This window comes from Meleagris gallopavo, chromosome 7 (assembly GCF_905368555.1).
Source record: "Meleagris gallopavo chromosome 7, MGAL_WU_HG_1.1, whole genome shotgun sequence".
In the NCBI taxonomy this organism is placed as follows: Eukaryota; Metazoa; Chordata; class Aves; order Galliformes; family Phasianidae; genus Meleagris; species Meleagris gallopavo.
Window position 1 is genome coordinate 17,403,562 of NC_139410.1, and position 20,710 is coordinate 17,424,271.

Genomic DNA, 20,710 nt, shown 5'->3' on the forward strand with positions numbered 1-20,710 from the left:
ACGGGCTGGCCTCGCCCTCGGCGCCCTGCGGCGTGAGCGGGGACGGACGGGCGAGATGCACCACGGGAGCTGTAGTTCTGCGGGGCCGCGAAGCGAGCGCCGCCGCGTGTCGAGGGCGGGTGGCGGGTAGTGGGCGCGCATGCGCATTCCGCTCTCGTGCTCCAGGGTGGCCGTGAAGGGGGCAGCGCGAGGGAAGCTCGCATGTGGCGGTGGCCTTCAGGGCGCCTTGAGTCTTCACCACACGGCACCGCGCCTTCGCGCCTCTGGCTGCGGGCAGCCCTGAGGTGAGCGGGCAGGGGCGGGACGCCTCGTGGAGCATACAGGCAGGTATGAGGAGATGCGATTTTTGCTTTGCTCAAGTACCGGCTGATAGTGAAGTGACGTTGCTGTTCCCCAGTGGTCCTAAGTTAATGAAAGAATATTGCCGTTTGTCCCCTTTGGAGATATATATCATGGTTTTCTACCTTTTTTCCTCGAGCTGGTGATGTTGGCAGCTAACATCTCTAAGGAGCGCTCGATTCCTCAGAGCATTGATGTTCCAAAGCTGTTCACCAAAGCAGAAGTAACAGGCAGCTCATGTGCTTCGAGTGTGAGCTCACAGCGGTCTGTGAGAGGCAGTTGTCAGAGGCAATGACAATCATCCCCAGACATGGTTAAATTCTCTGCTATTGCAAACGCCAGTAGTTTATTTTAAATGACTGAGTCTCCGAGCACTTAGGTCCGTTGAGGATGTGCTCAGAATTCCTGCTGGTTGCGTTTGCGTTGAGGCTCTATGAGTCACAAACTGAACGGGTTAGTTGGCACTGTGCTGGGATGGCTCCCAGCCCAGGTTGCTGCAGGAGTTGTTCTCTGCAGCCTCCCGTGTGGCTCGGGGTTCATACTGCACCTCCAAAAAAATGAGAAGAGCTGTCTGTTGTCTAGGCTTAGATGCCTTCTGATTATCAGATAACCTCCGTGTATTTTGTGAGAGTATGGGTGTTACCATTCGGAGAAACTGTAAGTGCTTATCAGTGAAACTGTCAAAGAAAATTGTATATGTGCCAGAAAGGGGATTCCATCTTTCTTTGGAGATGGAAATGTGAAAGTAATGAACTTCCACATGCAGCTGTCATATCTGATTTTTTTTTAACCTGAGTTTTCTAATGTCACTTATGATAATATGCACACGTTGGAGCAGAAGTGTGTGTGTTTATTGTTGTATGCTGTAGCTGTGCTTTTTGTTTGGCCGTGCAATTAATCAGTCTTACATTTGAAGTTTTCTAGTAATATCTCTTGAGTTTACCTTTAAGGTTAGTAACATAGGAACCAGATGTTTCACCTTTGTGATTAATTTAGCCGATTGATATTTTAATTCGCTGAAGCATATTTCTTGATCCTTTGCCTACAGTCACCTGCTGAATGTCATATTACTTTTTGTTTTAGTCTTTCATTTTAGAAAATACAGTAATACAAAGGTAATTTTTGCAACTGTGACATCCCTTTTTTTATTTGTAAATGACAGTTTTCAAAGAGCTCTGTCTCGGTCAGTGTAGCAGTGACAGAAACATGGACAGAATGATAACTGCAAAAGCATGTGTGATTTTTTTCAGTCATTAACCTCACAAGTGATAGTGGTATAAAGTGAAATACTCTGAGAAATCTTTCTTCAGCTGTTAGTCTCACAAGGTGTGTGATGGGAGGACAGATTTGCAAATAATGCTGTTTGTTGGTGCATTCAAGTAAGCACTTTCTCCTAGCCTCAACTTCGTGGTGACAGCATCATCTGGAACAGCAAACCCTAATTTCATCGTGTGATAGAATGAGTAGAAACTACACTGTGAAGTGGGACCTTTCTATCTGTAGGACTGAAGAAACAGTAGTTTTTAAGGGTTTTATGCACCAGGTCTGGGGTAAACACAACCTAGATAAGACCTGAGCACCTACCTTAGCCTAACAGTTACCCACATAAACAGAATTAGTGTATTACTGAGAAGCTATTTTGATACATGCAAAGGAATGAGAAACATAAATTTGGTCCCTGCTGCAGACAGGCAGGAATCCATACTAAACACAGGAAGCCATCAGTCAATTCAGAAGAATCTCTACGTGTGTCTTTAGGAGAACATGCTTTCCATGCTGCCTGAACTGGGGAAGGGAGGACATCAAAGGCGAGTGGGCCATCGATATGCCTTATCACCCTGCTGGGCTGCTGGAGAGCCGCGCTGATCTGCTGCAGTGCGTGAGCCCAAAAGCTCTGCTGGGGAGGGTGGTTCCTTTGTAAGTAACTGCCACCGCTGCAGTGGCCTCTAGCGGTATGAGAGACTGGGAGAAGGCAGCTGGCCTACCTTTCATTGAGAACATCAGGCTCCAGTTTAATTTTCTCCATCTTACAGACTCCATGGGCTTAAAATAATCAGGAAGATCTCATCCCATAATATAAAAATGTAACTTTTCTATATCATTACAGTAATCTGTACTTTTCCCTTAGAAAATGTGTGGCAGTATTAATATGGGATTCTCTCTGCCCTTCTCCCCCCTCTCTTATTCCTTCCAGAGGGACATATTTTGTTCCTGTTGTGTCAGAGTAAGGTGATGGTGAATGATGGGTTCTTTCTAAGATGTGAACACTTTTGCAATCTGATAACCTTTGGCACAAAACACATACATGAGTGAATGGTCCAGCACTTAAGAGTGATTCACTACTAAGCATTATAGAAAATAGGTTTACCAGTTGAAAAATTTCAAGGCAAGTTTTCCTTCTTCAGTGTGGTCTGTGTACGGTGCTTTCATTTTTTTCCTATTATGTGGTTAAGAAGAGAGGAGATAATGAGAGCTTCTTAAGGGATCCTGCCTGCACTAGTTCTAATAGTTTTAGGAGAGAGTATGAAAACTGCCAGGAGATCAGCCACAAGGAACTATCTTGGGATGTGTTGTATGCCAGGCTGTATTCTGCCCTCACTTTGTGCACCGTGCTCCCATTAGCACTTACAGAAGTTTGGTGCTATCATCAAAGTGAGAATATGCTCACGTACTTGTTAAGGGGATAACATAGTTCTTTTCGTAAGCAGTGCACTGGTGTTACTAACCAAAAGGTAACAGGATAAATGAAAAGAGTTCACTTCTTTTCAGGGGCTTCTTTAAACTTTAAGAATACAATTGTTTTTCTTAATGTAAGCAGAAAACATTCCTTATATAATCTTAAAAGGCACACTGAAATATTTCAATTTACAAAAAATGAATGCACTTTTCCTCCATTAGCATCAAAACATATAATTCTAGAAAAGTTTAATACTTCATTATCTACAGACGAAGTCAGAAAGGTGAAAAGACTTGGTAACAAGACTGCAGGTTGTAGAATTCAGTTCCAAGCTGCTGGTGTTCTGTTCTTGTGAGTGATATTTTTTCTGTAACTGGTGTTGAAAAAAGGTGACTTGCAGTTGACTTTTCATAGCATCACATTCATTCGGGGAGGAGCTGAGTAACTCAATGACAGCATCACCAAAACTGTGTTTTGGTGCCACGGAGTATTTGCTGCTAACAGTAATATAAATAGGGTTTGCTGATTTTCGGGATGTTTAAAAGAAACTTGCTGATGTTTTGGAAGAAGGTCTGAAGAAATTACATGGTGGTAAACTACAGAGCTGAACATGCAAGCAGCATTTTTAATATATTTCTTAGAACATCTGCTTTTTAACTGAAATAAACCTTTGGTTTTAGTAAAGTTGCAAGACAGTAGATAGTTAGAGATGAATGTTTTATTAACAGAACCCAAACTGCTGTGCCTTACTTATAACATACGTGAGCAGAAAGGAGATGGTGTTGTAAATCTCTTTTAACCCTGGTTGCAGCCATCTGCCTGTCCGTAAGCAGCTGGCTGGGACACATCACAGGTGGCAGGTGGAATACAGTGAGAAGGGACCAGTTACAGGGCTATGTCCTATGTCCTGAACTGCTCTGCAAAGACTTGGCCCAAACCAAAGGTAGCCCTTCTCTGGCTAGATATTTACCTGAGTGTTACGGAATTTAAACCTCCTTGTTCACAGAGAGAATGTGCTTGCAGTGGTGTTTAGGCTTTATACAATTTGGAATGACTGTAATGGAATTTCCTGCAAATCTGGCTGTAGCAGAAATGCTGAGTCAGGGCCTGAAGCAGTGATTGAGCACCTGGTGGGAAGGCAGGGCCAACCCAGGGCAGCTCAGGTGCGTGCAATGTATGTGAGTGATTGGAAGGGGTGGAGCCAGGATCCACCACTTTCCAAACCTCATTTAAGAGCTGGCAGTAGTGGTATGAGTATCTTGCTGGAGATCCTTGTGTACTTGAGGCCTTCTGAAGGGTTTTTTGTTATTGTTTTTTTTTTTTTTTTTTTTTTCCCCCTCTTTCTCTTCTTGTTTCTGTGCCTACGGCTGTTGAGTTTGGGTTTATCCTCACTTGCAGCTGACTAGAGCTTTGCTACCTTGCTCTCATTGCTGTGCTTTCCATTGCATTGTAGTGTTACATCTGGTGTCAGTTTTTATTCTGAAAAGGTGGTTGACTGTCAATTAATAATGCTGTAGCTAAACTGTATTGGAAATTGATTCTGATTTTTTTTGTAGTTAAGAAATGTTGACATTAGTCACTGGGAATCTCTGCATCCATCTACATTTTTTTGAAAAAAGCTGAGAAAAAAAATCCAAACTCAAACAGCTTATATCAACATGAAAGTGCATAGAAAGCTTACCTCCCTACTTACTATTCTAGGGCTAGTATTTGGTTTAATTTATATATTTAAAAAGAAACAAATTTTCCTTTATTTATGGACTGGCTTCCTAGAGAAGCATATTATCTTACCTCTTCAACCCCCCCTTTTTTTTTTTTTTTTTTCGTTAAATCAGAATAAATTTGGACTTTCTCTTTTGCTTGAACAAAACTTAGGCACGCTCCCAGCCTATCACTTAATCTGTTTGACAAATGGTTTGGATTGTCTCTTCTTGAGAAATAATCTGATCAGTGCAAATAGTTTTTTCTCTTTTTCAAAAAGCTTTAAGAAAAAATCTGGTTAGGTGAGCATGGCCCATCATTCAATGCCCTTAATTGCATTAATGCACCTGTATTAGGACAGACAAAAAGAAAAAAATCAAACTGCTAAAAGCTTCTGTAAGTTTTCTGAATTGAATCTGTATGTGTGAACTTGTGTGAGGTTAATAAGTTTGTGTCTTCCCATGGCACTTGATTTTAGCACTCCAAAAAACTGTTCAACGAGACACACCCTGTAGCCTTACAAACATAAAGAAATACTGCTTCTAATCTTTGCCCATACATGTGTATGGGTGCGTTGCTGGTAAGTGTTTATCCAAGAACTGCTTTGAACCATAGGTGTCATCAGTACAGGTGTTGATGGCTCTTAGGTTTCAGCTTCCTATGGAGTCAAACCCATCTTTCCTGCCAGAAAAAAGCATTCTGAAGGATGAGCCTGTCTGTGTCCGAGAAGTGCTCGGTGGTTTGTTAATTTGTTGCTGGAATCTGTTTCGAGTTTTAAGGAAATCAGGTCTGTGTTACATGTGAATTGTGGCTCTGCTACAGCGGGTTGGACATCCTTTCCACATCTTGGGTTTTGTGTGATGCTGTGAGTATGGGAAGAAACAACCTGCATGTAATCCTTGGCAGGAAATGCTGTCTTATGAAACTGCAGTTTAGGCTCTTTTGTAGCATTGGTAGTTTACAATCAACCTCAAAAGAAAAAAAGAAATTCTTCACCAACATTAAACTTGCAGAAAAATACTTATATGAAATTTAAATTTCATTTAATTTTAATGAAATATTAAAGATAAGTTTGCATTTGTGAAAACTCCATGAATTTTGCAGGAAATAGAATATGTTTAGGTATTCTTTAAAAGATTCTACGTGATATGGCAGCTTTTCTTCAGCTTTACTTATACGAAGCAGAGTCTAACCTGATAATGGTTAGACTCCTCCCTGAGGAGGCTCAGGGGAGACCTTATTGCTCTCTATAACTACCTGAAGGGACGCTGCAGTGAGCTGGGGGTCGGCCTCTTCTCTCGTGTAACTGGTGGTAGAACTAGAGGGAACGGCTTCAAGCTGTGCCGGGGGAGATTTAGGCTGGATGTTAGGAACAACTGCTTTTCTGAAAGAGTGGTCAGGCACTGGAATGGGCTGCCCAGGGAGGTGGTGGAGTCACCGACCCTGGAGGTGTTCAAGGAACGTTTGGATTTTGTGTCAAAGGGACATAGGTTAGTGAGAACTATTGGTGATGGGTGGATGGTTGGACTGGGTGATCTTAAAGGTCTTTTCCAACTTTGGTGATTCTGTGGTCTTTCTGTGACCTTTCTGTTGTTGTTAAACCGAACTTTTATAGTAAAGTGACAAACTATTTTTATAAGTATGTTTTGTTTGTGTTTTGCATTATTTCTTAGTATTGTATAGTAAAAGCATATTTAAGCTTGCTAATGTTATAGATACATAGGGTGGAAACCTATTTACAGGTGTTCTGAAAATCAGCAGAGGTGTGTGATATGTAAGCGATGCTCTAATCAGGAAAATAACTTTTTGTTCAGTGTAGTCATAGAGTCTTGTATCTTGGTATTTGTTACCCAGTGCGTGGCTGCTATTCAGAAATGAGGAAGAATGTCAATAAAGATGCTTTCTCCCTACATTGCCTCTGTCCACAGATAGCAAATGTCCAACTATTACCACATTTTCAGCCATTTAGGTTCCAAAATGAAGTATAAACAGTGTATTAGATATTATCATTTTATGTTTACTGATGTCAATCATTTTGTGTAATTCCTTCTTATAGGATGAATTTTATTTCTGAAAGAACAATTCGTTCTAAAATTGACCATTTTTCCAGATCTTGTGCTTCTTGAATCCAGGGGGCAACTGTCTTAAATTGTCTTTTTCCCCACTGAAATCAGGAGAGGAGTATTTTATAACCAGTAGCTTTTGCCACTGATCCCTGTATTATAGGCAAGTCTTTAGATTCTCTTATTCTCAGTTTCTTAATGTGTAAAACTAATTGTTTTAGTAACAGTGTTTCTTACAGCTGTGTGAATTGATATTTGAAAGGCTGTTTTTTGAATGGAAGGCATAATATGTAATTTTGGATATTATTGTAACCATATCTGTACAGTGTAGAGCATAAGTTCTTTGCTAACAAAGAAATCAACAACTGAATTGTACCTATGTGATTTTTGAGTTTTCCCTCCTGTCACATTTCCCAAGTTGGCTGAGCTATCCTCATACTGCAGTGTATGGGAACTGCTGAGTCACGGCCTGAAGCACTGATTGAGCACCTGGGGAAAGGACCCGGTCAGCCCTGGGAGCACAGGTGAGGGCAATTCAGGTGTGTGACCAAAAGGGGTGGAGCCTGGCTGCACCTCTCTGAGGCCTCATTTAAGGGCTGACTGCCACTGGGAAAGGATCTCTGGTTGAAGATCCCTCCCTCCCTTGGGGAGTCTCTTCTGTGAGCCTAGGTCTTCAGAGATGGGTGAGCACCTTTTCTTAAGTAACACCATCTCATCCGTGCCAATCTTTCTAATTATAGCACAGATATGAGGAAAGGATGACAAGTATTATCCAGGGTTTTGCAGAAGTTAATACCAAATCAGGGTTGCACAGATATTCAAGAGACAGTTAAGAATTGTCCTCCCAACTCCTAGTTCCTTGATCAACCCAACAAAAACATACTTGTGTCCTTAAATAAGAAACATAAGTAAACATTTTAAATGTTTAAATCTGTACATTTTTGTGATTAAAAGGTAACCTTCTGTGATAGAAATTTATATGGGCCGGTGTTTGAACTCATGAAATGTGCTAAAGCAAATTTCATACTTATATCCATCAAGAAGGCAAATTACTTTTCATAGTAGAGAATCAAAAGCATCAGAATGGATATGCAGTGTTAATAATAGGAAGTGGGATGCGAGGGTAGAAGAATTGATGGGGCAGTTACGGTTCAAGGAATTCAGCACTTTTCTTTTATGCTGGAGAAAATGTAAATAATGTCACCCTTATCTCCTAGTGCAGAGTTATCAGACAGACATCACGAAGTGCATCATATATCTGGCATTAAAATGACTGAAATGTGATTTCTCTCTATCTCTCTTCTTTTGGAACCCTTACAATCTCTTATTGCAAATGAAAAAAGATCCGAATGTAATGGTGCAAGAAGCAAAGATCTGGCTGTAGTTTTAATGCTGGATTTTTTGCTGTTCTGTCTCAAAGCTAACTGAAATCAAGATGTAATAAGGCACTGACAAATACCTTTCTGCCCTACTGAAAATATCATCTTTCTATTGAACACTTTCCTTGAATTCTATCTGCAGCAGAAGATATTTTGCATTTGAATCAGAAAGGTCACTACTTTTGGATCAGGTGATACGGCGTGCACTACAGTTGCCTTTAGATGACGCTGATCCTTTACTGTGTACTGTTCAGTCCTACTAAGTGTGAGACTGAATTTTTACACCTAATTATTTTTTATTTTATCTGGGTGAATTTGTAACTAACCCTGCTGTCATTCTTTGGTCTGTGGATATATCAGTGTGACAGTTCACTCAAAGCCAATTATTCCCTACTTAGTAATATGTTTTAAGTATTCAGTTGCATTTCTTTAGTAAAAACAGTAGGATTGCAGTGGTTTATTGATAATAATATTGATAATCTCTAAATATATATTCATCTCTAAATTACTGTTGGAAACCAATCTGTTAACCAGTGGAGTTCATTTTATTTAAATAAATTTCACAATATTGTCTAAAATGAAAGTAAGTATCTTTAATTTACTGGCTTTTTTATTTATCTAAAAAGACTAAGTTATAGCCAGGGTTGTCAAATCCCTTTGTTTTATTTACTGAAACGTAGGGCTCAGATGTTGATGTGCATTTGAATTGTTTCTGTGCTTTGAAGAATAATACTAGGAAGCTGTGAGATTAGAAATTGCTGTATTGAGCATTCTACTGAAATATACTGAAAACAGGATTTCTATGTGATACTGCATCAACTGAAAATTCTGATTGGATAAGAAAGTGTTGGAAATGCTTTAGAAGTTTCATAACCAATACTAAACTTGTGAGTCTAGCTGCAGTGAATTACATAAATTTTATCTTAAAGAAAGACTGAAGAATTTTTATTATAGAAGCTGTGACTTAATCTTCCATTGTTCACAGGAGGCTCAATGATGGCTGAAGAGTGCATGACGCAGGCTGACAAGTGGCATAACATAAGGTTTGCATAAAATTAATTCTTCATTTTTACCATCTTGATCTACTGTATTCCAGGGTCAGTAAACTGTTTCCTTAAGCTGTTATTGTTAGATGTTGTATTGACCACAAGATAGTACAGTGCTGTTATATGTTTTGATACCTTGTGCTGTATTTACTTAGGAAATAGCATATTGTTTTGAAATCTTGGTTAGTTTTCTAGCTTTTATAGATTCAGAGGTACAACATTAACATCTATTTCAAGAATTTATATATATCAACATAATTGAGATAATTCAATACATTATGATTATATTAAAATTCTATGATGTAGGAAATGTGTCAATCCATGCATGCAATACATAAAATTACAAATAATTAATGCAATGCAGATATTGGGGTTATTTTAGAAATTGAGACAATGAGTGTAGTCACAATACGCTCTAAGTATCTTCAACCAGGGAAGAGCTTAATAAGGAATTTCAAGAGAAAAAAGTGCTATTTCAGTAGTTATCATAAGGAAGGGGAGAACAAGAAATGAGCGTGGCAATGAGGAACTTTTGTAGTTGGTGACAATTTAGAAAAACAACTATATCAGGATGTGTTTAAAGCCTAATTCTCAACTGAATACATTCTCTTCAAATTAAAAATTGTAAGATTAGACCTCTATTCTGAGAACAAGCATGAGAAATACTAGCCTAGAAATAATTGTTTTGGAAAGTTATTTTAAGTTGATGAAAAGAAGGTCATGCAATGAAAGTGCTTCAACCATATAACACTAATATCTGCTAGGGTGGAAGTGCATTCTGACAAGAATAAATATTTTCTAAGCTTCATATGGCCAGTATGAAATGCAGAAATGTACCCAAGTGAGGTTAAATCAAGGTTTATTTCTACTTGTGAAGAATCCACTCCAGCAAGAAATTGAACTGTGGACTATTGCATCTGAAATTATAGGACTCCCCAGAGAACTAAAAGGGAGTCTGCAGGTTCTGTCATCAGTAGGTCTAAGATCTCTGTGCTGTACTGTAATGCAAAGGTGTGTGCTCCTTAGGTCTCCTGTATACTCAAAGGACTTGTTTCAGAATACTGCTCAGACCTTGGTGTACTGAGTTTTCTGAAGTATAGGATATGTTTGAATGTAGAATTTCTGATTTTCTAAATGTTTTAAAATAACAAAAATACTGTTCTGAAATGTCTTGATAGGAAAACAGAAGGTTCTAAGCTGCAAACAAATGTGGGAGCTTGCAATAGTAACAGTATTAGCTGAAAAAAGAGAAAGAAATAAAGTATTTTTCCTTGAATGTTTATCCATGTTTTGCTTGAAGTGGAAAGAGGCTGTCTAAAGCAAATAACAGGCGACCAGACTGGATGTCAGGAGGCTGAGGAGGTAAGAAAAGAATTTTCTGAAGCCTCTGTGTAGAGGTATTAGATACAAATCAGAATTGGAGATCTTACTGTAAAATAGAATGTATTATTTTCATCCACTCACGTTGGAGTTTCATTAATTGAACCCACAGAGAACACAGATGCAGAAGTTATGACTATTCTGTTAATTTTGCAAGCCTTTGTAACTTGATTATTTTCAGTCTTGTCTGGATGCACAGTACTAGTGGATTATGGTTGTTTATCATATACAAAACTATCCTCATGTTCTTGTAAAGTCAGACTCCTTAGCAGAATATCCCAGCAACCAGAACTATGTAGGAGAGTCCAGGTAAAATATGTTTAAGTTATTTTTGCCAGTCTTTAATGAAAAATATTGTCATAAAACTTAAAACAGCAGCTAGGAAACATAAACATATATTCAAATTGATGAAAGCTAAATAGGTAAGCCCTCTGACATAACATCTGATGTTCTTTGATATAACTAGAAAAGAAGCTTCATATTTATGAAACCTGTTTCCAGTAACACAGAAATGAATTGCGGTGCTTCTTTGCCAGTTCTTTTTGACCTAGTGAAACACTTTAAAAAAAAAAAAAAATCATTTTGTTTATTCTGTAACAAATGGCTATGTTTGTGTGATAACATTATAATCAACAACGTTGACTTGTGGAATAATTGACTTGTTAATAAAATATCCAGTAAGATGTTTGTTTCAAGCAAAGCAGAAGTATTCATGATTTCATCTTCAGAGTGATGTGAAGATGCTTTTATTGTAAAATGTAGGCCTGGTCACCTTAGACCTGCAGTCGTAATTGAAATGAGTTTTCAAGACAGTACTTGATGCCTTGTGTATTGAATTCAGTGCAAAGCTTTCTTATTTGTTTGTATTATTTATATGGGCCCTATTCATGATCAAAGACTTTCCTGTGCGAGGCGTATGCCAAAAGATAGTTCTTTGCTCAAGGATTGTATGAATCAAGCATAATTTTAATCGGAGTGAGGTAAACAGGTTAGTGCTAAAAAAGAAAATAACAGTATAGTATGGTAGATTAAAACTGTCCAGTTCTATGACGTAGGTAAACAGGTTAGTGCTAAAAAAGAAAAGAACAGTGTAGTATGGTAGATTAAAACTGTCCAGTTCTATGACGTTTACCAAAAGCTGACACTGCTTCAGTCACTGATATGTTTGAGATCACTGTCAGCTTGAGGTAAATGTCACAGAACTAGACAGTTTTAATGGAAGAGCTCTAGAGAGCTGGCAAAATTGTATCCTAACAGTTTAGACAACTTTTTAGACTGGTCACAGTACACTATCACTAAGCAATAGTAAAATGATAGCAAATACTTGTATCTTATGTATAGATATTTTCCTTATGAATAGAATATAAGGATAGGTGCTCTCAAACTGACAGAAAACAACCCAAGCTTAAATGCACACTAAAAACCCCAAGAGGGCAGTTGTGCAGAGTAATACTTCTGTATTTACTCCTACTGTGTTTTGTTATGCAGATAAATCCTTCTAAGGTTGTTAACTGAATTTTAGAATGTTTCTAAAACTGTAAATATTAATTACTGCCTTGCATTTAGAACAGTCAATTCCATTAGTATGCATAGACTAAATGATGGCAATTAAAGCTATTTTAACCCTATTGATCTTAGTTATAGGTGGCACGTATGAGAAAGTTTATCTTTCAGTTCCTTAGACAGGTGAGTCAGAGTTGAGGAAAAAAAAAATCATTTTATGGAGATAATAGACATGTTTGATTTATGTCTTTGACATATGGACAGTATTTGTAGAATCCCTCTATGCCTTTATTTCAGAGGAAGAATGGAGCTGCGCTTTAATGTATTAAAAAATATTTCAGAGTAAAATGGTATTGAAATCCAAACTATATTTTTTTTATCTTTTGACTTTAGCACCAAGTAAAAAAAAATCATAAATAACTGTGGTGTCTTTGCACCAACAATCTTGAAATGCTCCTCCTCTCAGTATATTTGAGGAAAAATTCACAACCAAATGTACCATCAGCCAGAATGTTTTTACTTGTCTGTAAGCCAGCACTTCATAAAAGACCTAACAGTTATGTTCTGTGGCTGCAGTAAGACTTTGAATGTAAACTTTGAAGCTTCTGATAGTCCGTTGGTTATACAGTGCTGCAGATTTGTAAAATAGCTGAAATGTCAACAGGAAATGTGGATATACATGGAATGTTGCTGTGGATACAGATCTCTATAGCCTGTAATCTCTAAGCCATTTTCAGAAGATTTAATCATTTGAAGCACATTAATGGAACGTGGTATGCTGAATTAATACCCCTCTGTAATCCACTTGGAAGTCAATTGCTTATACAGTTGAAGGTGGTTTGTTAGGCTGTTGTTATGCATGTTATTTAATAGTCCAGAATAAAAGGTTATTTGACGCTTGACAGAAACAATAATTTAGCATGTTTTATGTTTGTAGATAACATTTTAATGTTTTAAAGTTTGTACTTTCTGGATTGTGACAAGCTGTAGGCTCAGATGATTACTGGGATAAAATCTCCAATTTTATGTGTGTAAGCTTTAGAAGTGCATAGATGTCTAAAAGATTTTTATTTATACATTCTGAAGACTAAAAACAATCTCTGATTCTGTGTATCTCCTAAAAAAAATTTGCTAGCATTAGCTGGCCATTCTTGTGTGTATGGGCACCTGCACAGCTGCATGTTACTTTTTTGTTCTAAGAGATGTGTTAACACAATGTGTTCACTTAGCTACTCTTCAGCTACTCTTGCTTGACATAGATGTATAAAAATAGTTACTGTATATGTTTAAACATGACTTTTAAGGAAGTAATACAAATCTCAGTACAAAATATAAGGAGAGAAAAAGAACAAACATCATGAGTTGTTTTTATTTTTCAAACTTTAATTAAAGACTTTCTTTCTCTTCATTTTTAGATAATGATTCTACAGACTTTAAAGTTTGGGGGAAATGAATCGGTCAAAAAAACCCACTCAGATATACAAATATTGTCTGACTCAAAGCAGCCCGATTTTCCATTTCGAATAACTGTATTATTGCAGAATTCTTACATCAACAAAAAGGTGGAAAATTTCTACAGCCAAAAAAGCTATGTGAGCCAAGGGAAATATTTTGCTGTACGGGGCTGTGAAAGCTAGCTCTGTGTTTAAAAACAACAAAAACAATAAAAGCCAACATTCAAAATTTCACAAAAACCAAAACCAAACAAGTAGATATGTAGTGGGATATGTAATGGCAAAATGAAAGTGTAGTATTTATCTGTGATCAAAGTGCTGTTGAAATCTATGAATTCACTAATTTTTATTCAATTAATAGATTGATTGCATGGTAAGTACTGTAAGATTTAGGGAACTTATATCTGTGAACTTGGAATAATTCAATTTCTTGTAGTTAATATTTGGAGTTCATAACTTCAGGAATTTTAATACTTGGAAATCTCAGTTTGAGAAGTAGTACCTTTCTTGTTTTGCTTCCTCTAATGTTGTACAGTACATTTAACTTACTTTGTAAGACTTCTGTAATTACTGATCATTGCTTGCTTGGGGATTATAAAATGATTATGACACTCCATAGTAGTGTAAGTAGTAAGCACAGGCAGTACCATTCTCTGAGACAGAAAGCAACTATAGAAGTCACCTACCTGTTTATTTTCTTCATTTCATTGTCCTTCCGTGTAACTTTGAATTATCTGTGACTACCTACCTACATACTAATAGGGTTGGACGTTACTCTGGTACATCTGCTGCAAGTCTTTTCATTGCTAAACATTTCAGTAAAAATCTGTTTACTCAAAGTGAGTAGGCAGGCTTTTCCTGTGAGAATATCCATCCTTTGAGTCAAGCAGAATGAAAAATAACATATCAGGCATCTGTAATACTTCAGTATTTGTTTGTCTGTGCAGAAATCTGTATGTTCCAAATGCAAAATAAAGTATACCCAAATAAGATGTCAGAAAATATGAATGGGCCATGGGCTACAGTAGCTTATCTTTGCTGCCCGTTTTGTGTGTTTACCAGTAACTGAACTAACTCCTCAATCCAGGTCTTAATACTCAAACTTGGTAGTGGACTGCCTGCTGGTAGGAGCTGGGGAGAAGGAAAATGAGACAGATTGACTGTCAGAAGTCAATGAGGAGCTGTCAGAAGGAGTCATGTCTAAATAAACAATCTCTTGCTAGTGATAAGATGCATCAGTCATACAGAACAAAACAGAGTGTCCTAAAACTAATGTAGAATGATCTGGTTAACCACTGATATTCACATAATTAGTAGATAAAGCACTCTTTGTCTCTAAATTTCCAGTTGTATAGATGACTGATCTAGATGGTAGTGATAGTGAAAGAAGGCATTACATGCTGCTATAAGCTCATGTTTACCTCCAAGGCGTTTTGCACTCTGTATGAAACAGCACACGATAATACAATAAATATATCCTTGCGGTATGTATGGATGTATTCTTATAGGATATAACAGCAATATGATCTCCATTTAGCAAAAATAGCTCAATAGGAGTCAACTGGTAATGCAGTAGCAGTGCAGAATGCTGGTAAGATGGCAGTGAATCTTCTGTTCTTCCCCTTGAAATCCAGTTAGCACATGTATTGTAGAGTTTTTGACAATTTTTTTCATATTTCTTAAGAAAACACTATTTCTAGCTAGTTTCCACTGATGTGGTGTGTATGTATAAGTTACGTATAGTGTTTAGTTTATTCTGGCACTCTTTCCTTTCTTTTCAGAAGGCTCTCCTGGCAGTATTTCTAACTGTAATCATGGCTGCTTAGTTCTTTTTAAAAGACCTCATTTGTACAGATTTCTGTGTTGGGTGGAAATAGGATCTAATGATCTGATGAACTGGCTTTCATCATCATAATGTCACCTCCCTGACTTTTGCTGCAAATGTATAAAAGAAATGAGGCAAAGGAGTGTTGTCAGCTGCTGGCAGTTTCATACTAGTTCTGCTCTGGAATGTATGAATGAGTGAAAGTGGCCAGAACTGGAAATGAAATAACTTGTTATGCTGTTGCAAAAGTTGATCTTATTCAAAATCTTTACAAAACTAAGAGAGCTTTATTTTTTAGATGAAATAAGAAAAATCCTTCCACTATTGTTGCAAATTGGATTTGCAAATTTGCAGGGAAAAATGTGAACTTGCTCTGCCTCTGTACTGAGTGTGCTGGATGCTGTTGGAACATGATGAGAATACAGAAATATCTTTAGGTAGCAGTGATAAGCCCAAACTTGAGCTATTATGGGGTTTAGCTTGGTTATAGCTCTCTGTAAGACTAGGGATATAAAGTGATCCTCCTCTGTATTCAATTTGGCAAGATAGGTTTTTTCATTCTGGACAGAAGAATGAACTTTTTCCTTACGGTCTGCCTCTTTGATAGCAATTTTCCATTTAGTTTCATAGAAAAGATAACAAGTTTACTTGGTTATAATTATAAATAATTATACAGAAAGAAAACAGCTGAATAGTAGAGGATCCTTTAGTTGCAGAAAAAAGTATTAAAAAAATTCAATGATCAAAAGCAGAAAAAAGATAAATTCAGATTATAAATAAGGTGCTTTCACAATTGTTTAATTACCATTTGGATTAATGTGTTTCCTAGAAAATAGGAAGAATATCACCTAACTTTTTTCCTGTATATCCAAGACGTGATTTCTGAACTGATACAGGAATTACTGTTTAAAGGCTAACCTGAACTTGCACTGAAGTTTGTCATTAAAAAATCTCTATAGCCAACCAGAGAAATCAGAGAAGAGAGAAATAAGGACACTTGTTCCCTGTAGTGTTCTCCTCTCCACTAAAGAGAAATTAAATTAAATGTGATGTAACAGGAGTTAGATTTTTGTAGCAGAAACTCATTTCTAAAGGGGGGGGATAAGGGGAGTGGAATATAACACCCTAAACCAGGTCTAAATTCACTGTTTTGTGATGAAAAGAAATTTTTCTGTGAGGTAAATTAATTCTAACTAATCTGCCCTAACTCTTGCAGTAATTTTGTAGTCTTTTATCAGGTTCTTGGGTTTCTCTTCAAAATAATTCAGTGTTCAGGGGAGTCGCAGTAGAATGGAGAGTCACAGGTAGTGCCAGTTCTTCACATAATCTTCACATAAACATCTAAAGACCTAGAAGCTTATCTGTATTGTGCAAATGTAAAGATTTACTAAAATTTCTATTCAAGAAACTGTAATACTAAAGATAATGTGCAAAAATATCAAAGAATTATTATTAGTGGCCCTATGATGGTTTATTTCATGAAATTCCCTTTAAAGCTTTTACAGATGATAACAATATCAGAAATATGTTGTTATTACTATGTAGCAGCAAAACCAGAACTGTAACAGGCACAACATACAGGGTCTGTTATATTTAAGAATTAAAATTTGTGAAATAATCATAACTGTGTAGTCAGCAAGATGCAAAAACATAAAATCAGTTATTGTTTGTGGTTAGGTGATTTAATGTCCACACAAAAAAAAAGGGGGGGATTTTCTACCCATTTTTCTGTAGAAACTGTAGAATATTTGCTTAAGTTGTATGATACTGTCTCTTGCTCTCCTGATGAGATTTGGTAGGTGTTTTTCTTCTTGTTTTATTTACAATTAAATCATTTATTATTTATTCAGTGTATTCAATTAGAAAAATTATTAATAATTTGGTTAGTCTGTTAATTACACTTCAAGGCCTCTTCCCTCTCAATGCTAAATTCTCTCCAACTGCCTTCTGCTCTCAGAAGCAGTCCTCTTTCTGTGGAGTCTTGTTTTGGTTATGAAGTTCCTTGTGCTATAATACAGGTATATTTCAATATCTCAAAGCATTGTGTTCTGCAGAGTGCTGTAATATTACTGAAAACTATCTGTAAATGATTTGATGTTACGCAGTCTGCCTTATTAGCAGAGGTCTTACCTATTGTTTTAACTTTCAGAGCATGTAATCCTAAGTCAAAGAATATGCAGAAAGTGATGATTGCTAAAATAACTGTAATTGTGCACAGTTCTACAATCAGTCTTTACTGAAAAGCCCTGCATATAAGGCAAATCACCACATGGTAAATTCTAATGACAGTTTTCCTTGATTACACAGATGTTACAAGATGCACCATGGACAACTCTATACGCAAACAGTATATTGTTACAGTTGGACATCAGCATTAAAACTGTCCATTTGCTTATCTCTGATCCTATTTACCTGTGGTTGCTTCTCTGTACTGGCTTGAGACCGAGCTATCCAGCCTTTTATTAGGTACAACATAATCTAAAATAGAGGCTCAATAAAGTTGTATACCAAGAATGTAGCTGCAGATGATATTGTCTGTGTACTCCACTCTGTCCTTCCCTTTTCTGTCTCTCCCTAGGGAAAAAAGCAGTTATCTTCCTTATGCAAAATCTAGCTCTTTTCCAAAGCAATCATGTAAATCTGAGTGCCAGTCTCACAGCAGAATAAAAAGTCAAATCAGCAGGAAAATTCCATGTAAGAGCAACAGGCAGCCCCAGGAGGAAAAATAACCAAAATGCCCTCTGAAACTCTCCCATTTATTTTCTCTCATGAGTTCCACTCATTAAAACACTCAGATTTTCTTGTAATTTTTAAGGTAATGTTCTTTCAGAGAGTAACAACTCATTATTCAGCAGGCTTGCCAGCCTTTGAAAGCATTTTATTTCAAAACCTTTTTCTGAATAAACAAATTTGTGCAGAGAACAAATGGAAGTTATTGCTTTTCCTAGTGTTCTACATACCGGCTACACAGGCTGTCTTCTCTCAAAGTGGGTCAGACCTGAAATTGTGGGTTTAAAGTAACAGGAAATTGTTGGATGTAGCCTATGGGATGGATGTTACATATCATATCTAAAGACAAACTCTAAAACAACCAAACAAAAAAAAAAATGCTTTGAATTCAATTATTTTATATGTTAGGTAAAAAAAAATAAATCAATGTGGTCTTTGTTATGACAGTTCTAGTAACATTTCTGAATGTGTAGTAATTTTATTATGGGTGCTATGATTGCTCATGTGTAGAGATAAGGACAAGAATACTAAATATAATACAAATAACTAACCTATCATGTAAACATATTGACAAGATGATGAATCTAGGAGTGTGGCTTGTAATGGAATTTGACTGTTGGACTGATGTACAAAATGTCCTTGTATCTAGTTTTTACATTGCACAAGAGGTTACATTGTAGTAAATTAGTCCTTTAAGGCATTAGTATCTTATTTGTACTAAATTGTGTCCTTATCAAAATGAGAGAATGATTTACAAGGATTGTAAAATGCAGAAAGTGTACTCAGCGATAGTAAGATTATGCCTGAGTAGATCAGAGGTTTGGGAAATAGTTAGGAGTAAAATATCCTTGGAAGAACTAGAGATGAAAGTTTGGAATAAGAGAAATGTTATTTAGTGAACTGAGTATATGTAATTTGATGGGAAGATTAATGATATTTAAGTGTGAAATAATGCAGTTTGTAGGGAAAATGTGAAATGTGTGAAACCTTCTTAGGATTGTTATCACCTGTTAATTTAAGACTATGACCTTGGTGTTGCTGAGAAGAGCTGAAAGCACGCTTAGGTGCAGTTAGATCCCTTTGTGGGGGTTCCTTTATTCATTTCTGTGTTGGTACCTGAGTTACAACTGGAAATTTCAGTTGCAGCTGTAATGACAGTCATGTCCCGGGAAATCAGTTCTACTCTGAATATTGCCACCCAAACTGGAATACTTACCTTTGTGGAAGACTTTGTGCCCTACGTGCATGCTCCCACTGTTCTAACACCAGGAAAAAGCGCCATAAGTCAGCTGTAAGAGACAAAACATCTTCCAGTATAGATGGACTGAGAAGTAAGCAAGTCAAATCCAGAAGTAGTGCCAGTGCAGCAAGTCCAAAATAACTTCAGTGGTTTAAGATATTCAGTGGAATTTAACAGAAAACATGCTTCCAAAGTCTGTTTACTCTATTTGACTAAATTAAGTCCCAAAACTGTTATGATCTATGTTAGATCAGAGGGGAGAACTTGATTTTTTTTGGTTATTTGTAATTGGCTCTAGTGTTCACTTTTTTGGGGGCCAACTTTTATAGAAGGCTACAAGATCAAATGGCAGAAGTGCTAGAAGTTCCTGTTTTTCTCAATTCCTGCTACTTTTGTATCTTGCATGTGACCTTTTCCCTACGTTTTCATGCTCATGTTCTCTTTGTTATTTCTTTTAACTGAGCTTGTACTGGTACAGAAGTTATAACAAGCAGTTTAAGGAGATGGTGTAGGGCACTACAGTTTCCAGTATTGAAAGGATGAAGAAATATTATAGTTTAATTGGCCACTTTAGAAGAGTGTGAACCTGTGACAACTGTTTTTTTTTTTTGTCTTGGCCGAACTTATTTTCAGACAGATGACATATCATCTAAAGCAGCAACTGATTCGCATCTGACAGAGGCCAGTTTGGTAGAGCTTGCCATCTAGTGGATTAGTGGTTGTGTATGCAGCGAATGAAAATCAAAGAATCTGCTACAAGCATATTCAAAAATTTACTTGTTTAATAATGTCTTGCAGATGTTTAGTGGAACTGCATGGAATTTTGAACAAAATACTGCTGAAAATTGAAATTTGAATTGCAAGCATTTTCATAAATGTTATCATTTTCTGACAGGTCTATTAATACCTACTACTTGACTTAATTGGTGCTGGGCAAAGTATGGATTTGGTGTTTTTTGTAGTTCATAGATTTTTAAATAGCGTACCAGTTGAGCTAGCAAAAGACTAGCAAGTCCTGACTGGTAATTTTGGTGACTTAGAGACAGTGGAGAAAATGTATGTATAGTAACTACAGTCTTGGCTTAATACTTCATGTTTTTAATTGTTATTTGATGCTATGCCAGATGGCCTTTGATTTGATTAGATGTGATACATTACTTTCCAATCAAGAACAAACTGAAATGAGAAATCATACATTTGCATTAAGGGCATCAATATGCCACATCTTACTACAAGATGCCGAAGTAGAAGTAATTTTACCCCTTTGTGGGGTAGCATATAGCAGTTTTTCAATTCAATATAACGAGTATATTTTAGGAGAAGTAGCATCTACTATTACATCAAAATAAAGCTATACTAGAAGAAAGTGAAAT

At 36.9% G+C, this 20,710-nt stretch overlaps 1 protein-coding gene across 8 annotated transcripts in view; it reads left to right on the forward strand.

Moving 5' to 3' along the window:
• The first annotated feature begins 94 nt into the window (after nucleotides 1–94).
• Nucleotides 95–20,710, forward strand: part of METTL8 (methyltransferase 8, tRNA N3-cytidine) — a 78,589-nt gene continuing 57,973 nt past the window's right edge. For 3 of the 8 annotated variants that reach the window (XR_014884463.1, XR_014884464.1, XM_085228398.1), the window contains exons 1-2: nucleotides 95–327; nucleotides 9,145–9,202. The gene's annotated coding sequence lies outside the window, so the exon portion shown is untranslated. Of the gene's footprint in view, nucleotides 328–7,289; nucleotides 7,305–9,144; nucleotides 9,203–20,710 lie in introns of those variants that run through there. The other 5 variants (XM_085228397.1, XM_085228391.1, XM_085228396.1 and 2 more) reach the window with 5 other exon arrangements.